The sequence below is a fragment of the Macaca nemestrina genome, chromosome 3 (genome assembly GCF_043159975.1).
Source record: "Macaca nemestrina isolate mMacNem1 chromosome 3, mMacNem.hap1, whole genome shotgun sequence".
Taxonomy (NCBI): domain Eukaryota; kingdom Metazoa; phylum Chordata; class Mammalia; order Primates; family Cercopithecidae; genus Macaca; species Macaca nemestrina.
Window position 1 is genome coordinate 156,957,214 of NC_092127.1, and position 27,148 is coordinate 156,984,361.

Genomic DNA, 27,148 nt, shown 5'->3' on the forward strand with positions numbered 1-27,148 from the left:
TTCTTTGTCATCCAACTTTTTTTTTTTAATCATCCAAATTTTATTACAACCTTTGTCTTCATATTTCTACATAAGATGATAAATGAAGCCATCAGCTGATCTTCATGCAGCATTTGGACTCTGAGTTAAAACTTCAGTCACCTGGGATCACTTGTTTTATATTGCTGTTATTTTTTTAACATTGAGGAACTTAATGAAGAACATAAGCATTGCCAGTGGCCAGTTTAAATATTGACTTGCAGATATTTTTTCAAAACTTAGAACTTGAAATTCAGAAACAAGTGAAACCTGAGTAAGAGACGTGATAGAAAACCAAAGGATGTCACGACCACGGTCAGTGTTTTCTGTGATAGATTTGTTACTGAAAAAATTGTGGTTAAAGGAACATCTGGTAAGTCAATCAGGTTTTAAATGTTACTGAAAAAATTGGGTTAAAGGAACATCTGGTAAGTCAATCAGGTTTTAAATGTATTGAGAAAGCATAAGAACACGTGCTAAATCATTTTGATAAATGACTTCTAATTCATTTATTTGATAAACTACCTTGTCATTCATTTGGTAAAATTCAGAAGTTTATGTGCTATGTTGTTATTCCCACAAGGCTGTACCTATGACCAATTCATTAAATACAAAATTAAGGCAAGTTGTTTAGGGTCAAGTAGATGAAACTTTCATTTAGAGATAGGGTCTTGCTGTATCACCCAGGCACAATCATGGCTCACTGCAGCGTTGACCTGCTGGGCTCAGGTGATCCTCCTGCCTCAGCCTCCTGAATAGCTGGGACTATGGGCACACACCACCATGCCCAGCTAATGTTTGTACTTTTTGTAGAGACGGGGTTTCACCTTGTTGCCCAGGCTTTTCTCGAACTCCTGGATTCAAGCATTTTGCCCACCTCAGCCTCCGGAAGTGCTGGGATTACAGGCATGAGCCACTGAGTCCAGCCCTTTTTGAGACGAAGTCTAACCCTTGTTGCCCAGGCTAGAGTGCAATGGCGCGATCTCAGCTCACTGCAACCTCCACCTCCAGGGTTCAAGTGATTCTCCTGCCTCAGCCTCCTAAGTAGCTGGGATTACAGGCACACATCATCATGCCCGGCTAATTTTGTATTTTTAGTAGAATGGGGTTTCACTCTGTTGGCGAGGCTGGTCTCGAACTCCTGGCCTCAGGTGATCCACCCACCTCGGCTTCCCACAGTGCTGGGATTACAGGTGTGAGCCACCGCGCCCAGCCTATTTTTTAATGTCACAACGGGATATGTTAGAATTTTAAATACAAAGGTGTTTTAGGGATTTATGTTATCTTTATGCTAAAAAAAGTTTATAGAGGGTTATAATTATATTATTATGGATCTTGCAAAAGAGAGGCATTAAGCACACATTTATTGAATGAATGAGCGAATGAATGAGTGAGTGAATACTCTATAATATGATTAACCTAATGGTTCTAAGACCTGCAGTTGTGACCTGTGTTTATCTAATTTATTCCAAGGAGTCATATAACTTAATTTTTTAAATTCTAATAACAGGCTGTAATTCTAATTACAGTGCCTCACGCCTGTAATCCCAGCACTTTGGGAGGCCGAAGCAGCCGCCGGATCATGAGGTCAGGAGTTCAAGACAAGTCTGGCCAACATGGTGAAACCCTGTCTCTACTAAAAATACAAAAATTAGCTGGACGTGGTGGCATGTGTCTGTAGTCCCAGCTGCTTGGGAGGCTGAGGCAGGAGAATCACTTGAACCTGGGAGGCAGAGGTTGTAGTGAGCCAAGATCGTGCCATTGCACTCCAGCCTGGGCGACAGACTGAGGCTCCATCTCAAAATAAATAAATAAATAAATAAATAAAGCCAAGATCGTGCCATTGCACTCCAGCCTGGGCGACAGACTGAGGCTCCATCTCAAAATAAATAAATAAATAAATAAATAAATAAATAAATAAAACAAAATTCTAATAATTGAAATTAGATTTACGTTAATTTTACAAAAGAAAATCTATATCCTAACCTACTTTTAATGAAATAGGGGTGCTATTACATCAATCATAGAATGTTATTTCAAAACCTTAAGAGAACTTTGACTAGCCCTCTGTGTTTTGCAGTCTTCATGTAAGTATGTACTAACTGGTTTTGTTTTTTAAAAATTGCAAACATATTGAATTTTAGAGGGAATAAAATACAAATTCCAATATACCCATCACACAGATTTCTTAGCTATTAAGGTTTTGCTACATTGTGCCATCTATCACTCCCCTTTCCATTCAGCTAAGTCTTCTTTTATTTATTTATTTATTTATTTATTTTTATTTATTTATTTATTTTTTGAGATGGAGCCTCGCTCTGTTGCCCAGGCTGGAGTGCAGTGGCCAGATCTCAGCTCACTGCAAGCTCCGCCTCCCGGGTTCACGCCATTCTCCTGCCTCAGCCTCCCAAGTAGCTGGGACTACAGGCGCCTGCCACCTTGCCCGGCTAGTTTTTTTTATTTTTTAGTAGAGACGGGGTTTCACCGTGTTAGCCAGGATGGTCTCAATCTCTTGACCTCGTGATCCACCCGTCTCGGCCTCCCAAAGTGCTGGGATTACAGGCTTGAGCCACCACGCCCGGCCTATTTATTTATTTTTGAGATGGAGTTTCGCTCTTGTTGCCCAGGCTGGAGTGCAGTGGTGCAATCTTGGCTCACCGCAACCTCTGCCTCCCAGGTTCAAGCCATTCTCCTGCTTCAGCCTCCCGAGTAGCTGGAATTACAGGCATGTGCCACCATGCCCGGCTAATGTTTAGTAGAGACGGGGTTTCTCCATGTTGGTCAGGCTGTAACACCTCCAGTTTGTAAAGGCACCAAATCACAGTCACATATATACATTGTGTTAGAAGTGAAAACTTGTATTTTTAGGCACTATGTATAAATGCCTTATACCTTCTTGCAGTCAAAAGCTAGGACATCAATTGTCATACTTAACAATTTTTTTTTTTTTTTTAATTTGAGATGGAGTCTCTCTCTGTTGCCCAGGCTGGAGTGCAATGGCACAATATTGGCTCACTGCAACCTCTGCCTTCTGGTTTCAAGCGATTCTCATGCCTTAGCCTCCTGAGTAGCTGGGACTACAGGCAAGCACCACAATGCCAGGCTAATTTTTGTATTATTAGTGGAGACAGGTTTCCCCATGTTGGCCAGGCTGGTCTCAACCTCCTGACCTCAGGTGATCCCTCCGCCTCAGCCTCCCAAAGTGCAGGGATTACAGGCATCAGCCACCGTGCCTGGCCAATACTTAGCAATTTTTAATAGAATGCTATACTATAATTTGCTTTCCAAGAATTCCTAAGAGGAATTCGTAAATTTACCAGTAATATAATTATCTTCAGGAAAGGGAATTTAAGGAAGCATCAATATTATGTAACCGGTATTCTGGGGTATGCATTACTGGAAGACTCACCTCTGGTTATATGGCCCAAACCAATTGTATATTCATCCAACTAAGGAGAACCCGCTTGTTCGGTGAAGTATGATCATTTTACATATGGACGTTAGAATTTTGAAGTTGGTCTGCTAACAGCTTTCAACATTTGTCTCTGCTTTTAAACAAGCACTTACATTTTATTTGCAAAATAAAGGAGGCTTACTTTGGTTTTGGTTTTGTTTTTGAGACAGAGTCTTGCTCTGTCTTCCAGGCTGGAGGACAGTGATGTGATCATGGCCCAATGAAACCTTGACCTGCCAGGCTCCCAGGCTCAAGTGATCCTCCTGCCTCAGCCTTCCAAGTAGCTGGAACTGTAGTCATGTGCCACCACACCTGACTAATTTTTTTTTTTTTTTTCAATATTCTGTAGAGACAGGGTCTCCCTATGTTGCCCAGGCTGGTCTTGAACTCCTGGGCTCAAGCTATCCTCCTGCCTCAGCCTCCTAAAGTACTGGGACTACCGTCAAGAGCCCCTGTGCCTGGCCAGAGAGGCTTACTTTGAATTCATAAGTATTTTTCTGGTTTTTGCTAGTTTTTATTTTTATTCATTTATTTATTTAAAATTTTTAAAAAATTTATTTGTTAGAGACAGGGTCTCATCTTGTTGCCCAGGCTGCAGTGCAGCCTTGACTTCCTGGGCTCAAGCCGTCCTCCAGCCTCAGCCTCATGAACAGCTGGGACTACAGACCACACACTACCACACCCAACTAATTTTAAATTTTTTGTAGAGAAGGGGGTTGCACTGTGTTGGCCAGGCTGGTCTCGAACTTCTGGGCTCAAGTGATCCTCCACCTTGTCCTCTCAAAGTGCTGGGATTACAGATGTGAGCCACCATGACCGACCCTTTGCTAGTTAATTTAAATAGTCATGTATTTGTACACATGGCAGGATATTAGAAGGATATGAACTGAAAGTACTTTGGATTTTGTCAAAAGCAGGAAAAAAGTAAAGCCAGAAGTAAAGACACACCGAAGTGAGGGACCATCTTTATAGTGGAGAGGGGTCCAACTTGGGAGTTCAGGCCAGCTGGGATTCAGATCTTGCCGTGTCATTTAATTGCTGTACCTTGTCTTGGACAAATTCTTTAACAGCTCCATCTATCTATCTATCTATCTATCTATCTATCTATCTATCTATCTATCTGTCTGTCTGTCTGTCTGTCTGTCTGTCTGTCTGTCTGTCTATCTATCTATCTATCTATCTTTCTTTCTTTCCTTCTTTCTTTCTTTCTTTTTCTTTTTTCTTTTCTTTTCTTTTGTTTTCTTTTCTTTCTTTCTTTCGAGATGAGTTTTGCTCTTATTGCCCAGGCTGGCGTGCAGTGGCATGATCTTGGCTCACTGCAACCTCCGCCTCCTAGGTTCAAGTGATTCTCCTGCCTCAGCCTCCTGAGTAGCTGGGATTATAGGGCATGTGCCACCACGCCTGGCTAATTTTTGTATTTTTAGTAGAGATGGGGTTTCACCGTGTTGGTCAGGCTGGTCTCGAACTCCTGACCTCAGGTGATCTGCCCACCTTGGCCTCCCAAAGTGCTGGGATTACAGACGTGAGCCACTGTGCCTGGACATTTTTCTGTTTCTTGTGCTAAAAGCAGGAATGGTACTACTTGCCAGTCCAGGGTGGCTGTAAAGATTAGAGATTATGTATGCAACGTGCTTCGTACAGCTTGACACACAGTAAACTTTGAACAGTGATCGCTGTAGTTATCTGCTGGTAGAGAGGAAACAGAATAGCCTAGGTAGCCATTTTGGTTGGTAGCCATTTTGGTTATAGCCAAAATTGGCTGAACAATTGCAATGGTTGGATAAAGCGTTTATATGAATGTCTGCATAGACAAGTGTGGTTTTTTTTTTTGTTTTTTTTTTTTTCAGCCTTGGCTACACATTAGACTCACCTGGCTGGGGCAGTGTTAGAGGGTGCTTTTAAAAACTCTTGCAGCCCAGGACTCTATAAAGATTCTAGGTTTGTGTGTGTGTGTGTGTCTGTGTGTGTGTGTGTTTAAGTTCTCTAGCCAAGCTACAGAATAGTTTAAACCAAGTGACAGTTTGGAAGCCATCACTCCTGCTGGTAGCCTTGCCTTGATTTGTGAGTGAGCCGCTGCGTAACCCACACAACACAGGTGCTGATCTGGTTTAACCCTAGTCAAAAAGTCTTTACGAATTTTCCACACTTTCCTGTAAAAGTTGCCTCCTTGTGGGTTTTGTTCTTTACTCTTGTCCGCTCTCTCTGCCTTTTTTCTCGGAGGGAAGCAGGAGAAGGCAGATGAAATAAAAGGGAATAGAAAGATGGGGATGATCAATTGTTTCGTAGTCCTTTGAGCCATCTCAATTAACACTGTCCGCACATTAGGCACAGACAAGGGATCGACAGGCAAGAGGGCTTTTCAGGGCAGCACGTAAGCGGCAATCAGCTATAATCAGTGAAAAAGGTTCTCTCCATGAATTTGAGGATTTTCTGTTCGCTTTTACTACAGAGGAAAGGGAGAGAGAGAGAGAGCGCGCAATGTGACCACTTTTCAGAAGTTATAAATAAGGAACCTCCAGGAGCCCTCTTTGATTGCAATGTGCTTTGTCAATTTTCAGTCTGAATGCTAGCACGTCTCTTCAAAGAAATGTTAGATTAGCACCACTCTTCTGTTATCCCCAAAACTCTGTAGAAATTATTAAATGTCCTTTTCAGTACAGGGAACGAGTCATAAAGTTCTTTGAGTCATCTCTTTTTTGAGATGGAATTTCACTCTTGTCACCCAGGCTGGAGTGCAGTGTTGTGATCTTGGCTCGCTGCAACCTCTGCCTTCTGGGTTCAAGCGATTCTCCTGCCTCAGCCTCCCAAGTAGCTGGGACCACAGGCACCTGCCACCACACCTGGCTAATTTTTGTATTTTTAATAGAGACGGGGTTTCACCATGTTGGCTAGGCTGTTCTCCAACTCCTGGCCTCAAGTGATCCACCTGCCTCAGGCTCCCAAGGGGATTACAGACGTGAGCCACCCTGTCTGGCTGAGTAAAGTTTTAGGGAACAAATTGAGGAGGGAAAATGACAATTTTTCATGAGACCTGGAAAAATAGATAGGAAGAGTGGATCAGATGAGATTTCTGTGGGACCTTGGTCATCCCATCCCCATAGTAATATATACCAAGGAAGAGCCAGAGTGAGGCCCTTTGTTAATTCAGGCCTTTTGGCTGCAAGTAATAGAAACCTAACCCAAACTAGTTTAAGGGCTGGGCATGGTGGGGCATGCCTGTAGTCCCAGCTACTCAGGAGACTGAGGCAGGAGGTTCGCTTGAGCTGGAGAATTCGAGACTAGCCTAGGCAACATAGTGAGACTCCTATCTCTAAAAATAAAGAAAATTTTGAAAGTAGCTTAAGGAATCAATCGACAAATGAATGCATCAGTTTATGTTTATACATATATATTTACCTAACTGGAAATTCCAAAGCACGCAGCATGACATGCTTTGGTCATCAGGACTGTTTTTCTCCATGTGTTCTCTGTGTTGGTTTTATTTTCTACTATTCCTAAGGAAAACCTATAGCAGTCCCATCTGCAGGATGAGAAATTCCCCCAAAGGACTCTGATTCACCCTCATGGTATCACACCTGGACCTGTCCCTAGCTTCTGGGGCTTGGAGGGGTCTGTTATTGGGAGACTTGGGAAGGTGAGTACGCAGGAGAAAGCAGATACGAGCTACACCTGAGAGCCCTCTCCTCAATGTGGTGCTTTTATTGATCTCTGGTTTCGGAATCTCCACATCCTACCCCACAGACTCAGTTGCCCCCAAAGCTGAATGACACCTTGTTCCTTGCCCTCCCACAGATTACTGACTCTCTGGATTATCTCTGTACAGCTAAGCCACTTGGTAAATGGTAGCTTTAGCAGGATATTGCGCTGAGGACACTAAGTATTTGACTTGTCTCTACAGAAAAACTTTATCATTTCTTGTTTTCACCAAGGGGAAGTCATTTCTAAATATCTAGTTCTAGAAATTAGCATAGAAGTACAGGAAAGGTCTGATCAGAAGGGACTCATGTTAACATTATCTCACTGCTTTATTTCAAGAACAAGAAAACTTCTGAAGCAATGACTGGGTGGAGTGGGGAGGGTAGATAAATGCAACATGCCGTTCTGCCGTGTATTATTGAGAACTTGTTTTGTCTTTCCGAGTCATCAGTAAACTTGTTGTAAGTTCAATTTTGTGTCTCTGTTACCTGGTATCACATAGAAGGGGGTCAATAAATATGTGTCTATTGAAGGAAGAATCAAGAATTTCTGACCATTGTTCTTTGGCAAAGTTAGAATTATCGGTTAAAATACACAATATTAACCCTAAGACATCAACATTAGTTTGTTATATAATAAATTTATTATAATTAATATCCTTTCTTTTTGAGACAGAGTCTCACTCTGTTGCCCAGGCTGGAGTGCAGTGGTGCAATCATGGCTCACTGCAATCTCTGCCTCCTGGGTTCAAGCAACTCTCGTACCTCAACCTCCGGAGTAGCTGGGATGACAGGCGTGCACCACCATGCCTGGCTAATTTTTTTTTTTTTTTTTTCCAGACAGAGCCTCACTCTGTCACCCAGGCTGGAGTGCAATGGCGTGATCCTAGCCACTGCAACCTCCGCCTCCCAGGTTCAAGGAATTCTTCTGCCTCAGCCTCCCAAGTAGCTGGGATTACATGTGCCCACCACCATGCCTGGCTAATTTTTGTATTTTTAGTAGAGACAGGGTTTCACCATGTTGACCAGGCTGGTCTCAAAATCCTGACCTCAGGTGATCTGCCCGTCTCAACCTCCCAAAGTGCTGGGATTATAGGTGTGAGCCCCCGTGCCAGGCCAAAACGTACAAATTTTATTTTCTGCATTCCTAGGGCTCTTTGTGAAGAAAGAACTTCACATTCTTTGAACACTTACCATATGCCAAGTGTTCTGTGGATACATTGTCTTACTGAAGTCTTACATCCACCCCAGAATGCCTTCTTCCTCCTTCTCAACCATGAAGAGAATCCCTCCCACCTCCTTAATACCACCTGTCATGGCCTTTATCACACTGCATTGGAATTTGTTTGCATTTCTATATCTTCTACTACACTATGAGTTTTTCAGTGACAGTCTATATGTCATTCAGGTTGTAACCTCAGCATCCAGCTCATAGAGAGAACCCTATAAATATTTCTTAAAACTGGGTATTGTGTGATCTTCGTTTGACAAATTTGACATCGTAGGCTTGCCTGGAGTTCCTAAGTGGAAAGTGACAGGGCTGGTTTTTGAGCTTCTCTGTGCCACATTCCAAAGCCTGTTTTCTTTCTGTCTCCTTTGCCTAATGTTTGCTTTGTTTAGCTTGGTCGCTTGGGAATATTGGAAAGCATCATTGAGATAATGAGGGTGATGGAGGAGGGGAAGCGGAAGGGGAGAAGATGCAGGGGAGTTGCTGCCTGCTGAGGCTGGGAAGGGAGACTAATTATGCATTGCTCAGTTAAGCAATGCTCCAGCCCCCTGATTCCCATCCTCATCACACTGCACACTCATGTGCACACACACATACACACACACACACACACACCCCATCAGGGACAGGTCACGGAGGGAGTGCTGAGTGAACAGGGACCAGGAAAACATTTTCTTGGAAAGCTATTCACTGTGGGAACAAAGAGCTGGAACACAAAGCCAGGCAGCCACTGGGACATAAAAATTGTGTCGTAAGGAAACTTCTCTGTAAGATAATTCTGCATGGTGAGGTTTTTAGTGATTAGGTTCTAGCCTGAAGTGAAATTAGGGGAGAACATGGAACATGGACATCCTGGCATCCACAGCTGCATGCCTGAGCTTTATTCCTTGGAAACAATGATCGGAACAGGAGAGGTGTCACGGGAGCCTTTGAAATGTGCCCTTCTGAAGTGGAGGATAATAAGTGGCAGTGTCTGCCATACTTATCCCACGCTCACAAAGTGTGACTTCATTTTTTTTTTTTCTTTTCCTTCCTTTTTTTTTGGGGACGCAGGGTCTCGCTCTGTCACCCAGGCTGGAGTGCAGTGGCACAGTCATGGCTCACTGCAGCCTCATCCTCCAGGGCTGAAGTGATTCTCCCACCTCAGCCTCCGAAGTAGCTGGGACTGCAGGCGCATACCCCCAGACCTGGCTATGTTTTTGTATTTTTCATAGAGATGAGGTTTCGCCATGTTGCCCAGGCTGGTCTCGAACTCCTGAGCTCAAGTGATCTGCCCATCTCTGCCTCCCAAAGTGCTGGGATTACAGGTGTGAGCCACCATGCCTAGCCTTTTTTTAAGGTTCAGGTTTTAAATCAGAACCTTTATTGCCTGACTAATCACTGAAATTCTTAAGATAAGCTGGATGTTGCAATAGCTGCCTTCTTGGGTTTATGTGTTGTCCTTTTACAGAATCCATGCCTGAATCTGCAGTATGCAATTTTTAGGTGTCCTATATGACCAGTCCTGGTGGTGTTCCAACTTTTAGCCTTGATACTTCAGTTATACTTTCTCTTGCACTTGGCAATGTAGCCACATTTGCCACAGGTTGACTTCTGAAGGTGGTAGGCTTTAGAGCCACAGCGGTGGCACATCGTGTGCATCTTATTGCGATGCTTTCCAGACGACGATGTTCCCTTCGTCATTTGGCTTCTGCAGCTGAGACCAAAGAGTGTGTGTAGCTTTAGAGAAATGTCTGTTCAGACTCTTTACTTATCTTTAAGTTGGGTTATTTGTCTTCTTCATTATTGAGTTGTAGGAGTTCTTTATACATTCTAGATACAAGGCTATCATCAAATATACAATCTGCAATTATTTTCTCTCATTTTGTAAGTTGTCTTTCCTTTCTTAATTGTGTTGTTTGAGAAACAAAGCTTTCCATTTTGACAAAGGCCAATTTCATTATTTTTTCTTTTACTGCTTGTGTTTATCATATTTGAAACGTGTCATATCTAAAAGGCTGCTGCCTACCTGAACTAAGGTCATGAAGATTTATACCCATGTTTTCTTCCAAGAGTTTTACCATTTTAGCTCTTATTAGGTGGTTGATCTATAATGATTTAATTTTTGTATATGATATGAATGAGAGGTCCAACTTTATTCTTTTGCATTGTGGATATCCAGTTATTAAAGCATAATTTCTTCAAAAGACTATTCCCATCAAATAGTCTTGGCACCCTTGTCCAGAATCGATCGACCACACGTGTATGTTTTGGGTTTTCTCCCCTGAACTCTCATTTTGAATCCATTGTCTTATGGTCATCCTTATGCCAGTACCATGCTGCCAACCCTCCCCGCACCTTATGGTTTTCCCCTAAGATTTCCGCATCCTATATACACTGTCTTGTTTACTGTAGCTTTGTAGTAAATTTTGAAACCTGGAAGGGTGAATCCTTGAGCTTTGTTCTTCTTTTTCAAGTTTGTTTTGGCTATTCTGGGCCCCTTGACTTTCTATATGAATTTTAGGATCCATTTGTCAATTTTTTTTCCAAAAAACTAGCTGAAATTTTGATGGGGATATTGTGTTGACTCTGTAGATCAGATGGAAGAGTATTGTCGTTTTAGCAGTGTTAAGTCTTCTATTCATGAACAAGCAGTATCTTTCCATTTATGTAGATTTTTTTTTCTTTTCTTTTCTTTTTTTTTTTGTGAGACAGAGTCTCACTTGTCAGGCTGGAGTGCAGTGGCGCGATCTTGCCTCACTGCAACTTCCGCCTCCCGGATTTAAGTGATTCTTGTGTCTTGGCCAGGTGCCACCATGCCCAGCTAATTTTTGTATTTTTAATAGATGGCCTAGATCTTTGATTTCTTTGAACAATGTTTTGTAGTTTTAACACTTGTATTTTTTTTTATGCTATTGTAGATGAAATTGCTTTGTTAATTTTATATTTTAGTTTGTTCGTTGCTCGTGGATAGAAATTTATCATTGATTTTTCTATATTGCTTTTATGTCCCGCAACCTCGTTGAACTTGATTATTCGTTCTAATAATTTTTTAATGGATTCCTTAGGTTTTTGCATATAATTGACTATGTCATCTATGAATATAGTTTTATTTCTCCCTTTCCCATATGGATCCCCTTTCTTTTTTTTTTTTTTTTTTCTTTTTTTCTTTTTTTTCTCCTAATTATCCTGGCTGGAAACAAGTACAGCGTTGCATATAGAAGTTATGAGAGTTCACATCCTCATTGCTGTTCCTATGGGAAGATCATTCGGTCTTTTCCACATTAAGTGTATTAGTCACGGGTTTTTTGTAGATGTTATTTATCAGATTGAAGAAGTTCCCTTCTGCTTTAATATGTTGAGTGTTTTAGTTATGAAAGGTTGGTGCGTTGTATCAAATGCTTTTCTGGGATCTATTCAGATTATTGTGTATAGTTTTTGTCTTTTGTTGATATGGTGTATTGCATTGATTGATTTTCATCTGTCAAGCTATCTTGCATTTCTGGGATAAATCAGACTTGGTCATGTTGCTGAATTCAGTTTGTTAGTATTTAGTTGTGTATTATTAAAAAGTCCAAATGCATAAGATGTGTTGATTTGTCGTTTTCTTATATCTTTGTCTGTATTTTGTGTGCCTATAATACTGGCCTCATTGGGAAGTGTTCTAGTCCCTTCTGTTTTTTGGAAGAATTTGTGAAGGATTGGTGGTAATTAGACTTTAAAACATTTGATAGAATCCTCCAGAGAAGCCATCTGTTCTTGGGCTTTTCTTTGTGGAAAATGTTTGTGATACAAATTCAGTGTATTTACTTATACGTCTATTCAGGTATTCTATTTCTTCTTGAGTCTATTTTGGCCCTTTGCATCTTTCTAGGAATTTCTCCTCTACATGTAGGTGTTCTAATTTGCTGGCATGTAATTGTTCATAGTATTTCTTTGCTATCCTTTTTATTTCTAGAAGATCAGTAGTGATGTCACTTCTCTTATCCCTGAGTTTAGTAAGTTGAGCCTTTCATTGCTTTGTCATTCTAGCTAGTGGTTTGTCAATGTTGTTGCTCTTTTCAAAGAACCAACTTTTGGTTTTATTAACTTTTATTTTGTTTTTATAGTCTGTATTTGCTTTATTCCCATCTAAATCGTTATTATTTCCTTCCTTAATCTGTTTCAGATTTATTTTGCTCTTCTTTTTTCTGGTTTCTTAAACTGAAAGCTTAGATTGTTTACTGTATTTTAACTGTTACCTCCTTTCTCCCAAGCTCCATTTTACAGGACAGTTTGTGAGTATGAATGACCGATGCTGAAACAGTCAGGGCATGCAAATTTTCTGCTTTGAGGACAGAGTTAACAGGGCAACTGAATACATGTCGGGGGTATACAGAGTAAAACTGACACACAGCTCTTTCATTATGGTGCAGTCCAGATAGCATTGTGATTCTGGGGCAAAAACTTGGGCTCTGGGGTTTGGGAACCTGGATGTGAATTCTGCATCTGCCACCTAATAGTTGTGAGACTTTGAACACTTATTTAATCTTTGTAAGCCTCAGTTTCCACATCTACAAAATAGAAAGATAATTAGTACCTCACAGGGTTGTTGTGAGGATTAAATGAAATAGCATATGTGAAACACCCAGAACTGGTGGTAACAACTGTTGAATAAAGAGTAAATATTCTCATCTTGTTGTTAGGTCAGATGGGCCTTTGCTTAGTCAACTCCATGTAAAGTAGCTACAGAGCTTGTTGTTGTGTTTCCATTAGTTTGTACCTCTTTGCCAACCATCTATGAACTCACTTGTATCTACTACCAGGGTGGACCTCACCTGCATTTGCTACCAGATGCTGAGATACACTTCTCACTGTGGTTGCAAAGCCCAGGATGTTATTTCCAAATGAGCTCTTTTCTCAGACCATTTGCAGGCCTTGCTTATTTGATCATCCACCCATATTATAATGATGATATGAGAACAAATGATGGTATGAGAATAAAATATTTTCCTAAACAAATTTGAGACATGCTCGGGGTGGAAGTACCATAAATTATGAAAATGGTACTCACTGAAAAGTTCTAATTTTCATTTCATAGCATCTCAAGTTCTCCCTCCACCTCCTTTTTTTTCCCCCTGCTTTTTTTTTTTTTTTCTTTTGAGACAGTCTCGCTTTGTCACCTAGGGTGGAGTGCAGTTGTACAATCTCAGCTCACTGCAGCCTCTGCTCACTGCAGCCTCTGCCTCCTGGATTCAAGTGATTCTCGTATCTCAGCCTCCTGAATAGTGGGGATTACAGGTGCATGCCACCACACCAGCTAATTTTGTAGTAGAGACCGGGTTTCACCATGTTGGCCGGGCTGGTCTTGAACTCCTGATCTCAGGTGATTCACGTGCCTTGGCCTCCCAAAGTGCTGGGATTTACAGGTGTGAGCCACCACGCCCAGCCTCTCTCTCTCTCTCTCTCTCTCTCTCTCTCTCTCTCTTTCTTTCTTTCCCTCACCCCTAACTCTTATTAATCCCTTTCATCAGAAGCTTCACTAAAGAACAGAAAGGATGTGCCTTCCTTTTTTTCCCCTCCTCTGGCCCTGTAGGTACAGAGAAATTACAAAATGCTAGGCTATACATAGGGGAAAAGTAAGAAAAATTCACTAGCATATAAATGGATAACCAGCTTTCTTTGGTATATCCATCAACATGAATTTTATCCAAGTAGATTTATTTTTTTGGAAGACTAAATTTAGTGGGAATAATCAATAATATATTAATAATAGTTAAATTTGATTTATCTCTTCATACTTTGGGCTTGCCATTCTTATTCTTTGTGTAGCTGTGCTTACGAAGTGTTATGCCAGGACGTGAAAGGTGAGCACAAAGGGGTTGACTAGTTGACTGTCTGGTTTTTGATAAAAAAAGAAATGATGAGGCCAGGCATGGGGGCTCACGCCTGTGATCCCAGCACTTTGGGCGGCCAAGGCGGTGGATCACTTGAGGTCAGGAGTTCGAGACCAGCCTGACTAACAAGGTGAAACCCTGTCTCTACTAAAAAATACAAAACTTAGCTGGGCATGGTGGTGTGCACCTGTAGACCCAACTACTTGGGAGGCAGGAGAATCGCTTGAACCTGGGAGGTGGAGTTTGCAGTGAGCCGAGATCGTGCCACTGCACTCTAGCCTGGGTGACCGAGTGAGACTCCGTCTTTAAAAAAGGAAAAGGCAAGAAAAGAAATGATGATGTAGAGCTGAAATCACTAACATCATCAGATGGAAGAGTCCTTGAGGAAAATCTGAGTTCCCAAGACCTGATTCCTTTGGGGTCTTTTTTGTCACTTTCAGTTCCATCTGCCAATCCCCAGTGAAGGCTCCACTGAGTCTCAAAGATCTAACAGATGACCCTTGACCATCCTAAGGTTACTCATGTTGTCTCTCCCTCTTGGGGGAGCACAGATAATAATTTTTTCGTGGCTACTGAAATCTTAGGACTCTTTCACTCCGGTGAGTGCTTAAAGAAATACTAGCCTTGACTTCAGGATCCAAAATAAACCTGAATCCTTGTGAGTATCTAGACAACAACTGTAGGAAACAGCAACAATCAGAGATCACCTGACAGTTAAGAACTGGCTAAAAATGTTTGCACATTACCAAGATCAAGCAACATATAAATTACCCAGACATAGAATAAATGCTGCATAAATGCCTTTGTTATTAAATAGCACGTGTGTTCTGTTGAATCCTAGTCATATGGGGGAAGTCCTTCTGCCTGAACTTCTAAATTTATAGGAATCGCAGTCAATGTTTCTCAATCCATGTACCCTCTACCCAACCCTCACCCCATTTCCTCTAAAGATCTTCTACTGGGGGAAAGGTTTTACAACTTCCATTTAAATCTGTGATGGGATTTCACCATATTGACCAGGCTGGTCTCGAACTCCTGACCTCAAGTGATCCACCCGCCTCGGCCTCCCAAAGTGCTGGAATTACAGGCATGAGCCACTGTGCCCAGCCCAAATGTAAACATTTTTGCTGATATAGTAGGACTCACTGTTTTGATTTCTATCTATTTTAATCAGACAAAGTTTGATTTGAATAAAGTTGAACTATTTTCATGTTTATTCATCATAGAATTTTGTTTTTCTGCAAACTGCCTGCTCATATCTTTGCTCATATGTATTGTGTTGTATTTTTCTTGTTGGTATGGAAGCACTCTGGCATATTAAGGAAATTGACTCTTTAATGATACATTCCTAATTGTAGTTTGTCTTTGATTTCGTTTTAATAAATGTTTTAAAATTCCATTTAATGCTCAGTTCTTAGAAAAATGAAAAGAGTGATTGGGACTGATGTTGAGTTCAATTTGAAATTCAGATAAATAATCAGTTTCTTCCTTAGCTACTGTATTTAGTTTCTAAACTCTCCACACTAAGCTCTTTTTTTTTTTTTTTTTTTTTTTTTTTGGAGACAGGGTCTTGCTGTGTTGTCAAGGCTAGAATGAAGTGGCCCAAACATGGCTCACTACAGTTGGACCTTCTGGGCTCAAGCAGTTCTCCCACCTCAGACCTCCAAGTAGCTGGGACTACAGGCGCACGCCACCACGCCTAGCTAATGTTATGTTTGTATTTTTTTCTTTTTTTTTGTTTTTATAGACAGGCTTTTGCCATGTTGCCCAGGCTGGTCTTAAACTCCTGGACTCAAGCAATCCGCCCACCTCGACCTCTCAAAATGCTAGGATTACATGAGCGAGCCACCCTGCCTGGCCTATTTTCTCTTTATAACAGTGTATTCTCATAGTAGTGTTTTGTCCCAATTTTTTATTTTTTTATTTTTTTATTTTTCTGAGACAGAATCTCGCTCTGTCACCCGTGCTGGAGTGCAGTGGCGGGATCTCAGCTCACTGCAAGCTCCGCCTCCCGGGTTTACGCCATTCTCCTGCCTCAGCCTCCGGAGTAGCTGGGACTACAGGCGCCCGCCACCTCGCCCGGCTAGTTTTTTGTATTTTTTTTTAGTAGAGACGGGGTTTCACCATGTTAGCCAGGATGGTCTTGATCTCCTGACCTCGTGATCCGCCCGTCTCGGCCTCCCAAAGTGCTGGGATTACAGGCTTGAGCCACCGCGCCCGGCTGTCCCAATTTTTAAAATTGTTTATTTGAGTACTTATTCAGAATCATGACTGACACTATCGTTTTCATTAACGCATCAGATCAAAGTAGTTCTCATTTAATTCTTATAGTAATTTCACCTGGAACTTGGGGACTGGTAATTTTAGCATTGGCGTTTCTAAAAACATACTGTGATAAGCTGCTCCATCACCATTTATTTGGTTTCTTTGTAAAACTAAAGCCAGAGAAACGAGGTGCTTGACAAAGCATTGAGGTGTCAAGGGGCACATACAGATTTCAAATTGGAATCCTGAAACAAACATGGTAGGAGAACAGAAGAGGGTCCCATCTGCATATTCTTAACCACTTAGATACAGCAGCTGTCAATTTGGCTTTCCTTTATCCTGACTTTCCAGAGTTGTTCACCAAACAGGTAACAAGATTGAGCTTTAAGTCTTTATTTCATAATGATTCTTCATAAGTTAAATTATCTTATTATGACTTATGGCTCCATGTTGTGAGTAAAAAGTCATTTGACCAACTGTTTGGAATTCTTGTCAATAACAATTACTGAGCACCCATGTTAGTGAATTTCTGTGTGTGTGCACAGGGTGGAGAGAAAAGGTTGAGAGCAAATACCTTGGGTATACTTTGTAAGGAACCATAATCAGCTTGTCATGCAAACATACGACAACTGTGCAAACAAACATTTTTTACAAGACAGTCTTAACAAAAACAACAAAAAAGAAAAAGAAAACAACAACAACAAAAAAACAAGAGACAGTCTTAAACTTTGTATATAAGCTTTAATTTTCAAATGTAGAGTCAGAAGCGTTGCTGTTTAGGCAATGTTGTGATGAAACAGGAATCAGGTTTGATCCCAAATGACAAATACACAATTGCCGAATATCTAGAAAAGAAGAAATGCTAAAGTGGTGTGGCAGTGAGTAAAGTTGTGTTGAAAAAGATAGATACCTGGATTAAAAAAAAAGTCCTTTTGGGGGAAGGTCGTTCAAGAGGAGAGTTACAAAGGAAAATAAGAATCTGGTAGATAGAGAAGGAAGGAAGGTAGCCTTGGAGATTTTGTATGTGGGTGTGTATCTGTTGAGGTTGAAGGGAACAAAGAGAAATTATGCAGTGATTTGTAATCATAAGTTAACCAGAGATTGGCAGCTCATGATCAAAAGCCTGCAATGTTATGGATGACCAAGGATCACCTCAAATTCCCTTCATGGGAGTAACATGATCCCAACCATACCTAAGGAAAATGGTTCTTCCTACTGCTTTCAGGACGGTTAGTGGGGAAAGATGTCAGGTAGGAAACCCAACGGGTGGGCGTGGGAGGTTGTGCATGGTTAGTGCTGAACTAAATCAGGAAGAAAGGGAAAGAAAAGAATTGGCAGAATGTAATGATGGGTCGAAATGGAGAGAATGAGGGACAGAACAAATAGGTTCATTTTATCAAATCATTAAAGTTTTGTTGATCAAAGTAACATATGTTACAGATATTTAACATACATGTATTATATATGTATTTTAATCACCTGTATTCATATTCTGACTATCCAGAGACAACCACTGTCAATATTTTGTTATATTTTTCTTCATTTGATTACTATAGTATCAGTAGAAATTGCACCGTACATAAAGTTTTTCTCTACTCTCTTTTTTCTTAAGCTCATATATTGTGAACCTTTACTCATGACATTAAATTCTTCATAAATGTAATTTTTAGTGGCTGGTGTGTCACCATTTATTTAACCATTCCTATAAGGATTGTTTCTCAATGTATAATAAAGAATTTTGAGGTAAACATGATTTTTCTCTTATTTCTTAAGGATAGATTTATAATAACATCATTGCTAAGCAAAAAGAAACATTTCCCAGCTCTTCGAATACACTATGCAATTTCATTTTTAGAAGGGTTTTGATGTTGTCATACTTGTCTTACTGAAGTGTGACACTTAATCACTATTCATTAAGTATTTTAGCTAATTTTATTGGTTGATTAAAAAGTGATATTGTATTGTATTGTATTGTATTTTTGTTCTTTTGAGATGGAGTCTTGCTGTGTCGCCCAGGCTGGAGTGCAGTGGCACGATCTCAGCTCACTGCAACCTCTGCCTCCCGGGTTCAAGCAATTCTCCTGTCTCAGCCTCCCGAGTAGCTGGGATTACAGGCCTGAGCCACTGCACCCGGCTGCACACCAGTGATCTTAAAAAAACAGAAAAGCTGATCACATCACTTCTCTACTCAGAATCCTCCAATCAACCAAGGAGAACCTGAAGTCCTCGCCTGGGTGTTATAACGCTCCCGTCTGACCCCTGCCTGTCTCGCTCCCTCTGCTTCCACTGCCCCGCCCCTTTCTTGCTGTTCTGTTCTTCAGGGACTCCTCTGCCTGTCACCATCCAATCTTCAGGGTCTAGAACAAAGCCACACATAGTAGGATCAATAGCCATTGTTGAACAATTGAGTGACTCTTACAACCAATTCAAAATTGAATGCCTTGCCAAGTTACCATTTGCTCAGGAAAATCAGGCTCATTGTGTCTAAACGATTTGCTTCACTAGCATTTTATGTTGTTCTTTTTCCTGAGCTTATACTCCTCACTAATTTTAGCATCCCATCTAAACTGATCAGCCTTGCAGTTGACCTTTTAAAGAGGTTCTTGTGTTTCTGATTTCACCTGTAATCATTAATAGTATAACCAGTTTTTATAGATCCATCACAGCTGAAGTTTTAGTGTTTGATTTTTTTTTGAATAATTTCAATTACTTCCATATTGCTTTCAAATTTCTTTGACTTATCTACTTTTATTTTTCAAAAAATAAGAGCTCCCTTTTCAAAGTGGTAAAAGAATATGTCGAATAGGTAACTAGGCTTAAATAAGAACTGAACCCCAAGGTCTTAAGAAGAAAATTTTTCAAAGCTTTTCAGACTCCATGTAACTCATTTAGTAACTTGCCAGCTTATCAAGCCCCTGATAAGATTCCGTTTCCTGGCTGATCATAAAATATGTCTAAAGTTTATTCCATTTTAGGAATGCTCAATTCTTGAAATAAGGAACATTCTTCAGGAAAGAGGTGTTTTACTTTTTAAATCACAAAGTAAACAATTACAGAGAATATATATTTTGAAGTGTAGGGCTTTGTGATTGCCTCTGTTTACAGCTTGATGCAATTGTAAATAAGAATGCGTGCTAGGCCAGGTGCTTACACCTGTAATCCCGGCACTTTGGAAGGCTAAGGCAGGTGGATCACCTGAGGTCAGGAGTTCAAGACCAGCCTGGCCAACATGGTGAAACCCCGTCTCTATTAAAAATACAAAAATTAGCCGGGTGTGGTGGCGTGCACGTGTAGTCCCAGCTACTCTGGAGGCTGAGGTCTTTGACTGCACTTCCCCAGGGCTTGAGTACATCTCAGGATGTTATAGAAAGTGCTCCTTAAACACCAATTGGAATGGAAGAGCATAGTACCTGATAAATCCAGAACTTAGGGGATTTTTGTGGCAATTTTGAGGAAATTATGAAGATATCATTTGATTATTAAAGAGTAAAACTCACGGAATACTTGGCAAAACCACACCCTTCCTGAGCCCTTGTTAACCTGACTGCCTTGTTCCTCCTGGCTCAGGAGGAAAAATAGCTACTTTTCACATTATGACAATGTAGCTGGCTTTTCTCTAGCGAGTGGAACAAAAGGCTACAATGTTACACATGATTTGTGACTTGCTGATAGGTGTCCTCTCTCTACCAGCATGCAATGTTTATTCTGAACTTTCTTTTTTTAAGATTAAGAAGTCTGTTAAAACTACCACAGAATCTATGAGGTAAATACTGATAATTACTTAGCTTATCAGATGCTACATTTTGCTATGTTAGAGGGACAGACAGAAAGGGATGGCCCTGAAATCTAGCAGGTTTCAAAGAATTAATGGAGAGTGCTGCCTCAGATAGAGGAAGGGCTTAGAGAGAAAATGTGAAGAGAATTCTCTTTAGATTCAAATTAAATTTTGTGGCTTTCTTAAGTTATGCTTTCATTCATCGAACATTAAAGGGTTTCCTACTTAGCTCCAAAGATGTCATCTCAAAGTTCCAAAGTTTCTCTGGTTTAGTACAGAAATTTCTGTCCCTGGCAGGCTGACAGAGCAGCAAGGTGAAACATGGTAGGTAGATAGAGAGGTAGCTAATTAGGAGGAAAGAAAGAAGATTATCTACTTAGCTCACGGCGGTAATGTATGATGTCTAAGAGCCAGAATGCTTAGGTTTGGATCCTCACTTCACTATTTGCTGGCTGTTGGTCTTGGAACAATTACTTTATTTGTTGTTTTCTCATCTATAAAATGGAGATGAGACTGGGTGCCGTGGCTCATGGCTGTAATCCTAACACTTTGGGAGGCCAAGGCGGGTGGATCACCTGAGGTCGGGAGTTCGAGACCAGCCTAACCAATGTGATGAAACCCTGTGTCTACTGAAAATACAAAAATTAGCCAGGCATGGTGGCAGACACCTGTAATCCCAGCTACTCAGGAGGCTGAGGCAGGAGAATCACTTGAACCCAGGAGGTGGAGGTAGCAGTGAGCCGAGATTATGGAACTGCACTCCAGCCTGGGCAGTAAGAGTGAGACTCTGTCTCAAAAAAAAAAAAAAAAAAAAAAAAAAGGAGATGGTACTAGTACCTGCCTCAACCATGTATGGGGATTGCATGTGTTAATATATGCGAAATGCTTAAAAGAGTGCCTGGTGAAGGAAAGGGGCTGTATATAGGAGTTAGCTACAGTTATTTTATTACAGATGGAGGTGATGAATTGAAGTGGCTGCCTCCCACATGTACTCTTGTCAGTGTTGGATGTAGCACACATGGGTGCTTGAAGTCTGTGGGCTTCATGACTGCCCATTACACAAGAAAGTAGGGAACACAGACTGATTGTGCTTTGGTGATAAATTTAAATTTATATTATCCTGAAAAAGGTTGATCCCCACCCACTGTCATCCCTTCCTTCTTCCTCTTTGAGTCAGTCTCGCCCCATCAGCGAACCTTTCTAAGGGATAGGGATTTGGTCCAGTAGGTGAGCACTCAGGGTGGGCCCAAAGACTGTGATTTAAAGAGGGTAGAGGGAATGGGAATAAGACGGAGTGAGGGTGAATGGAGATCCCAGAGCAGCCCACAGCCTAGCCATTTTAAACTATCTGAAGTTCCTGCAAACTCGAGAAAGACATGGGAAATCAGGTTTGCTTCAAAATCATTATCCAAAAGCATTATGTTTTCTCTTGGATTTTTTTCTGTAGTTCCCGTGCCAGGATCCTACCACTTTATTTGAGATGGCAGCTGCCTTGCCTATTTTCTTTCTTTCTTTCTTCTTTTTTTTTTTTTTTTTTTTTTTGAGACGGAGTTTCACTCTTGTTGCCCAGGCTGGAGTGCAATGGCACGATCTTGGCTTACTGCAACCTCTGCCTCCCGGGTTCAAGTGATTCTCTTGCCTCAGCCTCCTGAGTATCTGGGATTACAGATGCCTGCCATCATGCCCAGCTAATTTTTAAATTTTTAGTAGAGACAGGGTTTTACCATGTTGGCCAGGCTGGTCTCGAACTCATGACCTCAGGTGATCCGCCCGCCTCGGCCCCCCAAAGTGCTGGGATTACTGGTGTAAGCCACAGCACCCGGCCTGCCTTGCCTCTTTTCACATTGAATAGCCACTAGCATGTAAGCAACAAGTACTTGATATATAATTTTTTTTTTTTTTTTTAGATGGCAGTTCTCACTCTGTTGCCGAGGCTGGAATGCAGTGGTGCAATCACCGCTTACTGCAACCTTGACCTTCTGAGCTCAAGCGATCCCCCTACCTCAGCCTCCTGAGTAGCTGGGACCACAGGTGTGCACCACCACACCTGGCTAAGACATGTGATTTAAATGAGTTTATATTAATGGCATATCCCATGAAAAATCGAATGGATTAGCATGCTTAATTTTTATAGCTAATAAATGGTAAATACAGTTTCCCTTATAATTCAGAGATTATGCAGACATAACCTCCCCCCCCACCACCCAACACACACATTTCTATTCTCCTACCCTGCTGTTTTTTCCTCCTTAGTTCTTTCACAATCTAGCATACTATGTATTTTACTGATGCATTCATTTAATGCCTGACTCCCCTGTGAGACTATGGCGTTCATGAGGGCAGAGATTTTGTCTGTTTTGCTCACTCCTATAGCCCCAGTACCTAGACCCGTGTCAGGCACTTTGAAGGGATGAAATATACAAATGTTAGTTACCTTTATAATTTTAATCTTTAAAACAGTTGTACCTCTGGGCACAATGGTGCATACTGTAGTCCCAGCTACTTGGGAGGCTGAGGAAGGAGGATCACTTGAGCCCAGGAGTTCTAGACCAGCCTGAGCAACATAGTTAGAAACAAAAATAAGTAAATAAACTTATTTTCATAGCTAGAAACAAAAATAAGTAAATAAACCAAGGACACTGATTGAAAAGGTACCATTTTATTTTTATTTATTTATTTATTTATTTTTGAGACAGGATCTCACTCTGTCATCCAGGCTGGAATGCAGTAAGGCAGTCATGGCTCACTGCAGCCTCAACCTCCCAGGCTCAAACAAACAATTTTCCCGAGTAGCTGGGACCACAGGCATATGTCACCATGCCCTGCTAATTTTTTTATTATTTGTATAGATGGGGTCTCACTATGTTGCCCAGGCTGGCCCTGAACTCCTGGGCTCAAGCAATCCTCCTATCTTGGCCTCCAAACGTGCTGGGATTATAGGCATGAGCCACTGTATCCAGCCTACCATTTAAAATTTTAAAAGGACAACCCACAGATCTTTCCTAATGTCCAGATAAGGACAATATCAGATATGACAATGTCCATTGTTTAATTCTTCCTTCTCTGTGACTGTTGATGCTGTAATAGGATAATAGACAAATTAACAGAAAGAAAATACTATGGTGCTTTAATCATATAGGCTTGCGGATACTGCTTTATACTTCATCTGTTTTTCAATACCAGTTAATTAGCTTCTTAGTGAACTATTATTGCTGATACCACTAATACAGTTATGTGATTTCATTATCAGTGTTTGACACCTTTTCAGGTGAAAGCTACTATCTGAATGTCTATGTACACACATATGTGCAATTTCTTTTATGCTTTAGTCATGTGTTAAAACAATAAACAATTTCAGCAAAGGCTTGAAATTCTAAATAGTGTCAAATATACTTGTGGAAAATGATATGCTACTATTATATACAAAAGCAAATACACACTCACATAATCTTTGCATTGGCTATAGTTTAGCTTTTAGATAAATTAAACTAAAAAGTAGGCTGGGCATGGTGGCTAGATAACTTGAGCCTAGCAGTTCGAGACCAGCCTGGGTAACACAGCAAGACCTGTCTCTAATAATAATAAAGTAATAAAAATAATAATAACTCTCTTACCAGGATGCCACAATGGCCTTAATAGATCCTGTCTAAAATAGGCCACATAATCATGTCTTACTGTGCTCCATTTCCTCCTCTCCTGGACCTGAGTCCTGTTTCTTACTCGTTTTTCCCAATCTACCTCAGAGCTTATCTCGTCCCAGGCTTCTATTTTGCGTCTATACTTTTTTATTTTTCTTTTCTCCACAGCCTCAGACCTCAGAACTGCTCTCATTCTACTCTAACTCAAAGATGCTTTGTGAAAGACAAAGGATCACTCCTCCAGGGATGATTTAAGCTTATTGCAAGCCAGAACTATACAGAAGTTAATGTGGCCGAGAATGGTGGCTCATGCCTGTAATCCCAGCACTTTGGGAGGCTGAGGCAGGCGGATCACCTGAGGTTGGGAGTTCAAGACCAGCCTGACCAACATGATGAAACCCCGTCTCTACTAAAAATACAAAATTATCCAGGCATGGTGGTGCATGCCTGTAATCCCAGCTACTCAGGAGGCCGAGGCAGGAGAATCACTTTAACCCGGGAGGCGGAGGTTGCAGTGAGCCAAGATAGCGCCATTGCCCTCCAACCTGGGAAATAAGAGTAAAACTCCATCTTAAAAGGAAAAACAAGAAGTTAACATGGCTCATGTAGCATGGCTTTTCTACTATGATGCACATTAGCCTATACAGAGGCCTGTGTACTAGGAGCCACTTTTACTATCAGTAGAAGGGGTGACTTGCTTTTTCTGTGTACTTTTCTATATTTTTTGTGCTTGTTAAAACTAGTGTGTATATGTGCGCGTATTTTTTAAATTAACTTTGTTCAAAGCCGAGGCAGGAAAAATTTGCTCATTTTTTGTTTAGGGCAGCCTATAATTGTAATTGTTGTTTTCAGGTATTCAGTGAAAAATTGCCTTCTCCTTACTCCCTTAATCTTAAAATTCATCATCCTGAGATGGTTTATTTCCTATGTTTTTGCCTAAGTTATTTTTTGGTAACATTTAGTATAGAAACACGTGCACACACTCACACCAAACCTAAATTTCAAAATACTGTCTTTCTAATGCTTAAAACATGCCAGAACGTTTTCTTATATAATATACTCAATTACTGTTATAGAAAAACCGATTTTCTGTGTCCCATTTGTAGTCAAGATGACAATTTAAATTTGTCTAAAATCAGTTTTTGAAAACACTGCCTTAGTAACTAAGGATTGCTTCAGGGTTCCTTCAGCCAGATCATAGCGATCTAGTTTTATATAATATTTAACATAGTTATAATCTTAGACTTGTTTTGGATTTTGACCCTATGTTAACTTGTTGATAATTTATAGTCACTGTCAATAGCTATTATTTTATATAGGAGTAATAAAACTGTCTTTTTAAAAAAATATATGGGTAGATGAATAGATTGAAAATGTTCTTGTCATTCTGGCCGTTTTTTGTTTGTTTGTTTGTTTGTTTTTTGAGATGGAGTCTCACTGTATCGCCCAGGCTGGAGTACAGTGGCGCCAGCTTGGCTCACTGCAACCTCTGCCTCCTGGGTTCAAGCGATTCTCGTGCCTCAGCCTTCCGAGTAGCTGGGATTACAGGAGCCCGCCACCACACCCGCGTAATTTTTGTGTGTTTTGTGGAGAGAGGGTTTCACCATGTTGGCCAGGCTGGTCTCGAACTCCTAACCTCAAGTGATCCACTCGCCTCTGCCTCCCAAAGTGCTGGGATGACAGGCACGAGCTACCACACCCGGCCCATTCTGGCCTTTTTACTTCCAACTCTGGCTCCTTCAAATTACTAAGGTTTAACTGAATAAGGTTAACAATGATACAGTGATGACTCAGGGAAAAGTGGGGACCATATTTTTTTTTAAATTTTTGTTTTAGGAGCAGTTAGTTTCTCCTTCTTCTCTTAATGTTTGCTGCAGAGCTCACTTTAATCCTGATGCAGAGGACACAGAAGTCACATTGCTTTCAGGACCTCCTCTAGGGCAGCTTCAGCTCCCATTTCCTCTAACCTTCCAATTGCCTGAACTGACAAACTCAGCCTCCAGAGAGACTTTCGATGAGGTTCCACCCCATAACTGCTTGAAAAGGAGTGTGTTTACTCAGCTTAAGTGCTTCAGGTCCTCCTGATCCGTTGTTATGTACAGATGGTTTTATTATCATAAATCCTGCTGTACTGCCTGCTTCTTTTTCATTCTATGCCTCTTCTACTTGTCTCCACTTCTTATGAGTAAATCAATTTCTAGCTCCAGACTGATAAACTAAAATAAGGTGAGGGTTTGGTTCATGTGTAATTTTTTCCTATTTTTTTTTCTCCCAGACTGATCATCATAAACATGATTGTTAATAGTCTTTTAGACACAGGGTACTTAACCCAAGTTACCTACCCCAGAGATAATGAGAAGGGGAAAAAGCAACACTTGCTAAAAATATAACATTTCTAAGAAATCCTAGTAACACTTTTTGAGTATTTTCTATATGCCAGGAGCTTTTCTAAGCACTTCACATATATTTGTTTATTTAATCCCAACAGCCTAGATGAGGTAGGCATTATTGTTTTTTATCTCTGCATGTAGCTGTACAAACGTAATGGGCATCTATCTGGTTCTAGGATGGTGGATTTTGAAAAATCATTTGTTTCCTTATGGTCATTATTTGGGTTTGAATAAAATATTTCTGTTAAATGTCCCTCCTCTATGAACTGGCAAAGTTTTTGTCTTCTTGAGCCTTCCCTAAATCCATCAGTTACAGTGGGGTTTCCATTCCGTTTCAGGTTGCTGTTGAGCATTTTGTATGTGGCAGTTTTAACACCTCCCTTCTTTCTGTACCACCCACTCAAGCTCATTCCAGGTGCCCTTAGCACGTGACTCCCAAGGCATTAAGTGGTCAAAGCTCATTTCGTTGACCAATGAGGAGCCCTGTGCCATGTATAACAGAGTTACACAGCTCCTGGTATTGGGAGCGAAGGTTGCTTGAGCAAAGCTTTCGTTACAGTTAGCCTGTCGCAGCCAGATCAAGATTGGAAAGGTAGGGGAAACCTTATTTGTTTTAACTGAAGAGAAGAAGAAATAATTGTGTTTGGTTAAAGCAATTTAGATCAGGCCAGATAAACAAATGATCCATATTGTTCATTTTTTAATTGAAGACCAAAAAAAAAAAAAAAAATTGGAAGTTGGTAAGAATTTCAACTGCTGCACAGTCTGCCTTACCGGCAGTAAAACCAAAATTCTTAAGTTAAAAACATTTTTTTAAAAATCAGTTCATC

General features: G+C 40.8%; 1 protein-coding gene and 1 pseudogene across 9 annotated transcripts in view; one reads left to right on the forward strand and one right to left on the reverse strand.

Moving 5' to 3' along the window:
- LOC105487721 (RNA binding motif protein 47) overlaps window positions 1–27,148 on the forward strand; it is a 208,638-nt gene that overhangs the window by 129,731 nt on the left and 51,759 nt on the right. Inside the window, exon 1 of one of the 9 annotated variants that reach the window (XM_071093699.1) lies at window positions 22,204–22,321. The exons of 7 other annotated variants lie outside the window; for them this stretch is intronic. The gene's annotated coding sequence lies outside the window, so the exon portion shown is untranslated. Of the gene's footprint in view, window positions 1–22,203; window positions 22,322–25,507; window positions 26,911–27,148 lie in introns of those variants that run through there. One more of the 9 variants, XM_011751314.3, reaches the window with a different exon arrangement.
- On the reverse strand, window positions 9,785–10,078 carry LOC139362431 (large ribosomal subunit protein eL37 pseudogene; annotated as a pseudogene).